The following is an 11,613-nucleotide window of genomic DNA, read 5'->3' on the forward strand; positions in this document are numbered from 1 at the left end:
GAGCTTATGAAAGAAATTGGTTGGTAATTTTTTTGTTTTGCTATCATGGTTATGCTACTCATAAAGTGAGTTGGGCTTCTATCCTTTTTTCACATTCTTTGGAATAGTTTGTGTAAGATTTGAATTATTTGTTTTTCCTTGAATATTTAGTCGAACTTGCCTATGGAGCCATATGAGGCTAAAGTTTTCTTTGTGGAAAGACTTGTTTTCTGATTCAATTTATCTAATGATACATGATTACTAAAATTTACTGTTTCTCCTTGTGTTGGTTTTGGTAAGTTATGTATTTTCTAGGAATCTGCCCATTTCACATAAATCTGCAAACTTATTAGTTATTTATAATATAATCTTATCTATTTTAAGACTGAATAACATTTAGTGATTCTCTTTGTTTCATTCCTGTTATTGACTATCAGTGCATTCTCCCTTTTTTTCCTTAGTCTCTCCAGATATTTATCAATTTCATTAGTTTTTCATTAGACTTTTGGTTGAGTTGTCCTTTTCTAATGGATTTTTGTTTTCTACTTTATGTAATTGTGCTCTTTATTATTTCTTCCTACTTTCTTTCTGCCTCAAATAATCTGTTATTTTTACATCTAGTACTGCTTTTGCCTAAAAGTACAGGCATATCTCATTTTATTTTACTTTGCTTTATTGTGCTTTGCACATACCGTTTTTTTTTTAAACAAATTAAAGGTTTGTGGCAACCCCGTGTCAAGCAAGTCTATTGGCACCATTTTTTCCAACAGTATTTGCTCCCTTTGTGTCTCTGTCACATTTTGATAATTTTCACAATATTTCAGACTTTCTCGAGGCGAGACCCTCCACCAACAAAGAGATTACGACTTGCTGAAGGCTCAGATGATGGTTAGCATTTTTTAGCAATAAAGTATTTTTAAAGTATGTACATTGTTTTTTTAGACATACTTCGGTTACATACTTAATAGACTATAGTATAATATAAACTAAACTTTTACATGCATTGGGAAACCAAAAAATTTGTGTGACTCACTATTGTGATATTGGCTTTAATGTGGTGCTCTGGAACTGAACGTGCAATATCTCTGAGGTATGCTTGTTTATTTGGCCTCACATTAACCTATGTATATCAGCTTTCCTGCTCTCTGTTTAAAAAAAATTTTTTTTTAACTTTTACGTTTTGAAGTAATTATAGATTTTTCTCAGGAAGTTGCAAAGATTGTACAGAGAGATCCTGTGTATACTCTAACCAGTTCTCCCCAGTGGTTACATCTTACATAACTATAGTACGATATCAAAATCAGGAATTTGACATTGGTACAATGTGTGTGTATAGTTCTTTTTCATCTTATCACATGTATGTATAGATTTGTGTAACGACCACTGCAATCAAGATATAGAACTGTTCTATCACCACAAGATCTCTTTCATGCTACCCCTTTTATAGTCACATCCACCCTCTCCTTCCCATCATACTTAACTTTGGGCAAGTACTAATTTGTTCTCTGCCTTTATAGTTCTGTAATTTAAAAATGTTGTATAAATGGAATCATACAGTCTGTGACCTTTTGAGATTGTTTTCATTCTGCAAAATGCCCTTGAAATCCATCTAATTTAATTTGCCTGTATCGGTAGTTGGTTCCTTTTATTGCTGAGTAGTATTTCATCATATTGATGTGTTCTGTAGTTTAAATGTTCACTTAATTTTTAAAATTGAAATATGGTTGATTTACAATATTATATTAGTTTCAGGTGTATGTCAGAGGTGAAGCAGTTCTAGGTGATGGCAAGATTCAAGATGAGGCCATGGGAATGGGTGACTGAAGTGGAGCAGAGGTGAGGCTTATTGTGTTGAGGAGGCTAGGTTTTGGAGAGGACACTCATGGATGTTTGAATCACTTGGGGGTAGGAGTAGATCTTGGGTTGGAGAGGAATTCTATGAAGTAAGTTCCAGTGTTCTCAAGGAATGAGGGAGAGTAACCAAAGGGATATGGTAGGCATATGGCCAAAATACATAAACCTCAAAGAAACAAGAGACTTTAAAAGAAGGTGGAGTTAGTGATGGTCTTAAAGTGCCAGGAGTAGCTTTTGCACAGCAAAGTAAACTATAAACAAAATGAAAAGACAACCTATGGACTGGGAGAAAATATTTGCAAACAATGTGACTGACAAGAGCTTAATTTTGAAAATATGCAAATAGCTCACACAGCTCAATAACAAACAAAATGAAACAAACAAAAAAGAAAAACAAGCAACCCAATAAAAAAATGGGCAGAAGGCCTAAAAAGACATTTCTCCAAAGAAGATACCCAGATGGCCAATAAGCACATGAAAAGATGCTCAACACCGCTAATTATTAGAGAAATGCAAATCAGAACTACAATGAGGTACCACCTCACACTAGTCAGGATGGCCATCATCAAAAAGTCTACTAATTATAAATGCTGGAGAGGGTGTGGAGAAAAGGGAACCCTCGTACACTGTTGGTGGGAATGAAAATTGGTGCAGCCACTGTGGAGAACAGTATGGAGGTTCCTCAGAAAACTAAAAACAGTTCCCATGTGATCCAGCAGTCCCACTCCTGGGCGTACATCTGGACAAAACTCTAATTTGAAAAGATACATGCACCCCATCAGCAGCACTATTTACAATAGTCAAGACATGGAAGCAACCTAAATGTCCATTGACAGATGAATGGATAAAGAAGATGTGGTATATGTATATACAATGGAATACTACTCAGCCATAAAAAAAGAATGAAATAATGCCATTTGCAGCAACATGGATGGACTTAGAGATTATCATACTAGGTGAAGTAAGACAGAAAGAGAAAGACAAATACCATATGACATTACTTATATGTGGAATCTAAAAACTTATACAAATGAACTTATTACAAAACAGAAAGAGATTCACATAGAAAACAAACTTATGGTTACCAAAGGAGAAAGGTGGCGGGGGGAGAGATAAATTAGGAATTAGCAGATACAAACTACTATACATAAAATAGATAAACAGCAAGGTCCTACTGTATAGCACAAGGAAGTATATTCAATGTCTTGTAATAAACTATAATGGAAAAGAATCTGAAAAAGAATATTTTATATATATATATATGTATGTATATAACTGAATCACTTTGCTGTACACCAGAAACTAATAAAACATTGTAAATCATCTATATTTCAATTTTAAAAAAAAGTGCCAGGAGTGAGATTGATTACTTCTAGATCCAGATATACCTGGGTTTGGGAGAATAAGTAGTCTCTACTTGAGACTATTTTTACAGAGGATTTTGAATTTGTGTGTATTATTTCTATGCAGATTTTCATGTCTTTATTATACATGTATATACCCACAACAATATATGTATTGTTTTGTATGGTTTTAAACTTTAAACAAATGGCATAATACTCTGCATATTATTCTGTACCTTGTTTTTCATTCAATTTGTTTTAAGGTTTATTCATGTTGATACTTGCTCTCACTCACATTAACTACAATATTTAATGGTATTGCTACCTGTTTTGTATTCATTCTTCTGTTGGAGTATGATTGTTTCACAATTTTGTGTTAGTTTCTGATGTATAACAAAGTGAATCAGTTATACATATATCTATATCCCCATATGTCCTCCCTCTTGCGTCTCCCTCTCACCCTCCCTATCCCACTCCTCTAGGTGGTCACAGAGCACCGAGCTGATCTCCCTGTGCTATGCAGCTGCTTCCCACTAGCTATCTATTTTATATTTGGTAGTGTATATATGTCAGTGCTACTCTCTCACTTCGTCCCAGCTTACCCTTCCCCCTCCCATGTCCTCAAGTCCATTCTCTATGTCTGTGTCTTTATTCCTGCCCTGCCCCTAGGTTCGTCAGAACCATTTTTTTCCCCTTTATATTCCATATATATGTGTTAGCAAACGGTATTTGTTTTTCTCTTTTTTTTTTTTTTTTTTTTTTGTGGTACGCGGGCCTCTCACTGTTGTGGCCTCTCCCGTTGCGGAGCACAGGCTCCTGATGCACAGGCTCAGCGGCCATGGCTCACGAGCCCAGCCGCTCCACGGCATGTGGGATCTTCCCGGACGGGGGCACGAACCCGTGTGCCCTGAATCGGCAGGCGGACTTTCAACCACTGCGCCACCAGGGAAGCCCTGTTTGTTTTTTGATATTGAGCTGCATGAGCTGCTTGTATATTTTGGAGAGTAATCCTTTGTCAGTTGCTTCCTTTGCAAATATTTCTCCCAGCCTGAGGGTTGTCTTTTCGTCTTGTTTATGGTTTCCTTTGCTGTGCAAAAGCTTTGAAGTTTCATTAGGTCCCATTTGTTTATTTTTGTTTTTATTTCTTGTTTTATTTCTCTAGGAGGTGGGTCAAAAAGGATCTTGCTCTGATTTATGTCATAGAGTGTTCTGCCTATGTTTTCCTCTAAGAGTATTGAAGAGACTGTCTTTCCTCCTTTATTTAGCTCATGCTTTTTGTTTAAGCAAGAAGGGAGATTTATTAGAAGAAAACTAAGAACAAGTTATGGAACCATAAAAGACCCAGAATTGCCAAAGCAATCCTGAGGAAAAAAAAACAAAGTAAGAGGCATAACTCTCCCATACTTCATACAATACTACAAAGCTACAGTAATAAAAACAGTGTGGTATTGGTACAAAAACAGACATATGGATCAATGGAACAGAATAAAGAGCCCAGAAATAAACCCACACACCTATGGTCAATTAATCTTTGACAAAGGAGGCAAGAATATAAAATGGGAAATAAGTCTCTTCAGCAAGTGGTGCTGGGAAAGTTGGATAGCTGCATGTAAATCAGTAAAGTTAGAATACACCTTGACACCATGCACAAAAACAAACTCAAAATGCCATAAAGACTTAAACATAAGACAGGACACCATAAAACTCCTAGAAGAGAGCATAGCAAAACATTCTCTGACATAAACCATACCAGTGTTTTCTTAGATCAGTCTCCCAAGGCAATAGATATAAAAACAAAAATATACAAATGAGACTTAATCAAACTTACCAAGTTTTGCACAGCAAGGAAACCATAAAAAAAAAATGAAAAGACTACCTACAGAATGGGAGAAAATATTTGAAAATGATGTGACAGACAAGGGCTTAACCTCCAAAATATACAAACAGCTCATACAACTCAACAACAGAAAACCAAACAACCCAACTGAAAAATGGGCAGAAGACCTTAATAGACATTTCTCCAAAAAAGACATACAGATGGCCAGTAGGCACAAGAAAAGATGCTCAATGTCACTAATTATTTGAGAAATGCAAATCAAAACTACAGTGAGGTACCACCTCACAGCAGTCAGAATGGCCATCATTAAAAAGTCTACAAATAACAAATACTGGAGAGGCTGTGGAGAAAAGGGAACCTTCCTACACTGTTGGTGGGAATGTAAATTGGTGCAGCCACTATGGAAAATAGTGCGGAGGTTCCTTATAAAACTAAAAATAGAATTACCATATGATCCAAAAATACCACTCCTGGGCATATACCTGGACAAAACTATAAAGAAAGACACACGCACCCTGTACGTTCATAGCAGCACTATTCACAATAGCCAAAACATGGACACAATCTAAATGTCCATCGACAGATGAATAGTTAAAGAAGATGTGGTACATATATACCATGGAATACTACTCAGCCATAAAAAAGAATGAAATAATGCCATTTGCAGCAACATGGATGTAACTAGAGGTTATCATACTAAGTGAAGTAAGTCGGAAAGAGAAAGACAAATAATATATGATATCACTTATATGTGGAATCTAAAATATGGCACAAATGAACCTATCTACAAAACTGAAACAGACTCATAGACATAGAGAACAAACTAGTGGTTGCCAAGGTGGGGAGTGGGGGAGGGAAGGACTGGGAATTTGGGATTAGCAGATGTAAGCTGTTATATATAGTATAGGTAAACAACAAAGTCCTACTGTATAACACAGGGAACTATCTTCAATATCCTGTGATAAACCAGAATGGAAAAGAATATTTTAAAAAATGTCAATATGTGTATAACCGAGTCACTTTGCTGTACAGCAGAGATTGACACAACATGTAAATCAAGTTTACTTCAATAAAAAAAAAAGATAACATCATCATGGTTTCATAGTGATGCTTCTAGTTCAAATGCAGAACTATATAGGATTTTAATTTAACCTCATCAATCTTATACTTGCTTCTCCTTTTCACACACTGAAATTTTTAGGGTCGGACTTTCCTGGTGGCACACGGGTTAAGAATCTGCCTGCCAAGGCAGGGGACATGGTTCGATCCCTGGTTGGGGAAGATCCCACATGCCATGGAGCAGCTAAGCCCGTGCGCCACAACTACTGAGCCTGAGCTCTAGAGCCCGCTAGCCCCAACTGCTGAGCCCGTGAACCACAACTACTGAAGCCTGTGGACCTAAAGCCCGTGCTCCACAACAAGAGAAGCCACCGCAATAAGCCCGTGCACCGCAACGAAGAGTAGCCCCCACTCGCCGCAACTAAAGAAAGCCTGTGCACAGCAATGAAGACTCAACGGACACACCATACACAAAAATAAACTCAAAATGGATTAAAGACCTAAATGTAAGGCCAGAAACTATCTAACTCTTAGGGGAAAACATAGGGAGAATACTCTATGACATAAATCACAGCAAGATCCTTTTTGACCCACCTTCTAGAGAAATGGAAATAAAAACAAAAATAAACAAATGGGACCTAATTAAACTTAAAAGCTTTTGCACAGCAAAGGAAACCATAAACAAGACAAAAAGACAACGCTCAAATGGGAGAAAATATTTGCAAATGAAGCAACTGACAAAGGATTACTCTCCAAAATATACAAGCAGCTCATGCAGCTCAATATCAAAAAAACAACCCAATCCAAAAATGGGCAGAAGATCTAGATAGACATCTCTCCAAAGAAGATATACAGATTGCCAACAAACACATGAAAGGATGTTCAACATCACTAATCATTAGAGAAATGCAAGTCAAAACTACAATGAGGTATCACCTCACACCAGTCAGAATGGCCACCATCAAAAAATCTACAAACAATAAATGCTGGAGAAGGTGTGGAGGAAAGGGAACCCTCTTGCACTGTTGGTGGGAATGTAAATTGATACAGCCACTATGGAGAATAGTATGGGGGTTCCTTAAAAAACTAAAAATAGAATTACCATACGACCCAGCAATCCCACTACTGGGCATATACCCAGAGAAAACCATAATTCAAAAAGAGTCATGTACCAAAATGTTCATTGCAGCTCTATTTACAATAGCCAGGACATGGAAGCAACCTAAGTGTCCATTGACAGATGAATGGATAAAGAAGACATGGCACATACACACAATGGAATATTACTCAGCCATAAAATGAAACGAAATTGAGTTATTTGTAGTGAGATGGATGGACCTAGAGTCTGTCATACAGAGTGAAGTAAGTCAGAAAGAGAAAAACAAATACCATGTATTGTCACATATATATGGAATCTAAAAAAAAAAAATGTTCTGAGGAACCTAGGGGCAAGACAGGAATAAAGACGCAGACGTAGAGAATGGACTTGAGGACACAGGGAGGGGGAAGGGTAAGCTGGGACGAAGTGAGAGAGTGGCATGGACACATATACACTACCAAACGTAAAATAGATAGCTAGTGGGAAGCAGCCACATAGTACAGGGAGATCAGCTGGGTACTTTGTGACCACCTAGAGGGGCGGGATATGGAGGGTTGGAGGGAGACACAAGAGGGAGGGGATATATGTATACGTATAGCTGATTCACTTTGTTATACAGCAGAAACGAACACACCATTGTAAAACAATTATACTCCAATAAAGATGTTAAAGAAAAAAAAGTAAGATCTGTAAAATATGAAAATGATTGGTTCAGACAATCAGGCCTTCTGCTATCTGGAGAAAGAAGACATGACTGTGTCTGGGATGTTAAAGTGATGCTTCATTAAAGAGGTTGAACGGCAATTCGAGGTTGGTGAAAGAGTAAACGAGTCTGGAAGACAGAGGACAGATGATCCTTCAGCCCACGGTCAGAAGAAGTTTAGCAGAAGCAGAGTTCATGGCAAAGAGCAGTAAGAAATAAGGTTGGAAAGTAAAAATGGGAAAAACTGTGAAGGAAATGAAATGTGATGTTGGGAATTTTTCTTGAAGGCTTCTCAGGCTTTAGTGTACATGTGAATAACCAGGAGAGATTAATTAAGGCACAAAACGCAGGGCTCCACTTCCTGAATTTCTGACTCAATAGGTCTGAGGCGGGGATCCAGATACTTCATTTGTAACAAGTGCTATGGACTGAATTGTGTCCCCCCAAATTCATATGTTGAAGTCCTAAACCCCAGTGTGACTGTATTTGAGATAGGGCTTTTAGGAAGTAATTAATGTTAAATGATGTCATATGGCTGCGTTCCTAAGTTGATTGGATTGGTGGCTTATAAAAAGAGGAAGAGCCAGGAAGAGAGCTCTCACCAGAAAGCAAACTGGCCAACACCTTGATCTTGGACTTCTAGCCTCCAGAACTGTAAGTAAACAAACGTCTGCTGTTTACTCCACCCATCCTGAAGTATTTTGTTGTGGCGGCCTGAGCAGACTAGTAGAGAGCTCCCAGGTGATGATGAAATTGCTGGTCTAGAGACCACTCTGAGAACCATGGCTGTGGGCAATGGAAATCCATTAAGGTCCCTACAACTGTTTTTCTGTTGACCTTCACTTATCACAGCCTTTTATTTTTTTAATTAAAAAATTTTTTTTTATTTTTTAAAAACTGGATCCTGTTTCCAGTTCCAGAAAAGTCAACCAAAGATTATAGAAATCTGGGGCACTAGGCACAATTAATGAGTCCCATCAGCTTGTCTGCATGCAGTTTCATGAGTAAGGGCTCCTTGTTGAAGTTCATTCCAAAGATTTCAGTCAATCACTCTCCAGTCCTGGAGGGGATGGCGGTGAGGGAAAATTGCTAGCCAGAAAAATAGCTTGGTACCATCAGCTTTATTTTCTTCCATTTTTCTATTAAACTCCAAAGTCAACTTTTACTGTTTGAGTTTTACTCTGGTGGTTAAAAAACAAATGCAACTTCCAAATAAGTTTAACTGAACTAACACAATCGGCTATATAATACTGTACTGTAATATATAGGTTTATAATACTTTTCACACAAATAATACATACAAATCAAACAAAAAATAAGGACTTTTTTTTGTTTTGTTTTTTTTGCGGTACGCGGGCCTCTCACTGTTGTGGCCTCTCCTCCGCAGGACTCTCAACCACTGCGCCACCAGGGAAGCCCAGGAAAACATTTTTAATCCTATAGTACAGTACCTTGAAAAGTACAGTAGTATAGTATAACAGCTGGCATCCAGGGGCTGGCTTTGAGTGAACAGGGTAGAAGAGTTACTGACTGGAGGAGGGAGAAGTGGGAGATGGCAGAGCTGAAGGATCTTCAGCATTAGGAGACGGAGGTAAAGCTGCAATTTCACTCATGCCTGACGTTGATGGAACGCATGCTCGCATCTTTGAAGGTTCACAACTTGAAGGTTTGTACGTAGGGGACTTACTGTAATTTATAAGGTTTTCATGTTAACATAGGAAGTATTAAGGAAATAATGCCAACTAGAGCAGAGAAAAAAATGTGTCCTTCCTGAATGAATAGTCATTGCACGTAGATCTCCTAAACTGGCACAAAGCTTTTAAATTGGGTATCACTACACATACATTATCCAAACTAACAAAAGGTGGCAAAAAGGTGAATGAAGGTAGTAGATGATTTTAAAATGAATATTTGGCTTTGGAATGTTTTAACATAATTTTTAGATATGAGTACCTAATATCTAAAAATGTACTCTAAACGTGATACTGAAGTTACAGGATATTCAATGGCAGTGACTTCTTCCTCCTTCTGTCCCTAGGCAATTTATTCTTCTTCTTTCCAATCTTGGAATAGATATTGTTCAGATTAAGCAAAGCACCCACAGTGTCTGTCTGTCTGTCTGTCTGTCTCTATTTTTTTCACCCATTGGGGCAGGTACCAGTGCATATGTCTCTGTCTCTATAATAATGTATCTATATGTGTCTTAAATACATAAATAACACACACACACACACAAACATACACACAACCTCCATGGTTCCAAAAATAACCTAGTCAAATTGAACTCTTCTGTCAAACTGTCCCTGAAATGAGAAACTGGTTAGTTCTGATAGGTTTCCATACTATATGTCACAGACTTCTTTTCTTTAAAAAAAAATCAAGGAATTGATTAATTAAGTTTTGGCTGCATTGGGTCTTCGTTGCTGCGCACAGGCTTTCTCTAGTTGTGGCAAGTGGGGGCTACTCTCCGTTGTGGTGCGCAGGCTTCTCATAGCAGTGGCTTCTCTTGTTGTGGAGCACGGGCTCTAGGCGCCCAGGTTTCAGTAGTTGGGGCACGCGGGCTTAGTTGCTCCACGGCATGTGGGATCTTCGCAGACCAGGGCTTGAACCCATGTCCCCTGCATTGGCAGGCAGATTCTTAACCACTGCGCCACCAGGGAAGTCCCTATGGCACACACTTCTTGAAAGTAACACTACACAGAGCATATTTGAAACGCAAATGAATCAAATTACGTATATGGAATAGGTGTCTGCTATTAAAGTTGACAATGACATTTGTGGGGAGAATAATCAGGCTGATTGGCTGCAATTTACTAAATTGATAATTATAAATGAATTTAAATTAAAAGTGACAGAGGTGGAAAAAATTAAAACTAAATGCTACCTGATACCATACATCTGAAACCAGAGTATTTTACCAACAGAGATATATTCGGTGGGGAGGGGTTGGCTTTGGTCAAATATGAGAGATAAATATCTAAAGTAACATAGACCAAATATAAATTTAAAAATAAGCTGGGATAAGAATAGTGTGAAAATGTGTAACCAAAAAAATTTTAATCAGTTTTTCTACTACCACTCAGAATTGCTGTTATCCTGTCTTGAGTATCAGCTCAAGATAGGAACAATGCAACTCAGGCAAAATGTAGAAAATATGTGCACACATGGTTCAGAGAAATAAAAGAAAGCATAAATGACCTGAGGAGGAGAGATATAAGTGGAGTTTTACATGTAGGAGAAAGGTCTATAAAAATGAAGTCCTTGAGAAAATAAAAATGTTGAACCACCTTGGAAATTTCACTTTTAATGAGAAAGCAGAAAAACAAAGAAACCGGGCTTCACTTATATTAGAAAGGATTTAGTAGAGATTTTTCTCTGAAGCAACTTCTTAGAATAGTACAGTATAGATGAAATGCTTGCCTATGCATAGAAGTTTCAGAAAGGAAAAGAAATGTAGCTTGCTGCATCAAATTCTGGGAGCTGAAATTAGATCACATGGAGATGTCTCAAAGGCTGTCTCTCAAGATATCTGACGTTACCTTAATGAGTTTTCTACGATTCAAAGTCAGATTCTTATGATAGAAATTGATTTATCAGCACGCTGTAGTTTGATCTCAGATATAATCAGTGTCTGTAACACTGAGATCTAAAATCAAAATGCCAATATATTAATTTACAATGAGAAGAGTAAATGCTGAAGGGATAGGATTGACTAGCCAGCACATTCTATGCAGGCAAG

The sequence above is a fragment of the Phocoena phocoena genome, chromosome 11 (assembly GCF_963924675.1).
Source record: "Phocoena phocoena chromosome 11, mPhoPho1.1, whole genome shotgun sequence".
NCBI classification, from domain to species: domain Eukaryota; kingdom Metazoa; phylum Chordata; class Mammalia; order Artiodactyla; family Phocoenidae; genus Phocoena; species Phocoena phocoena.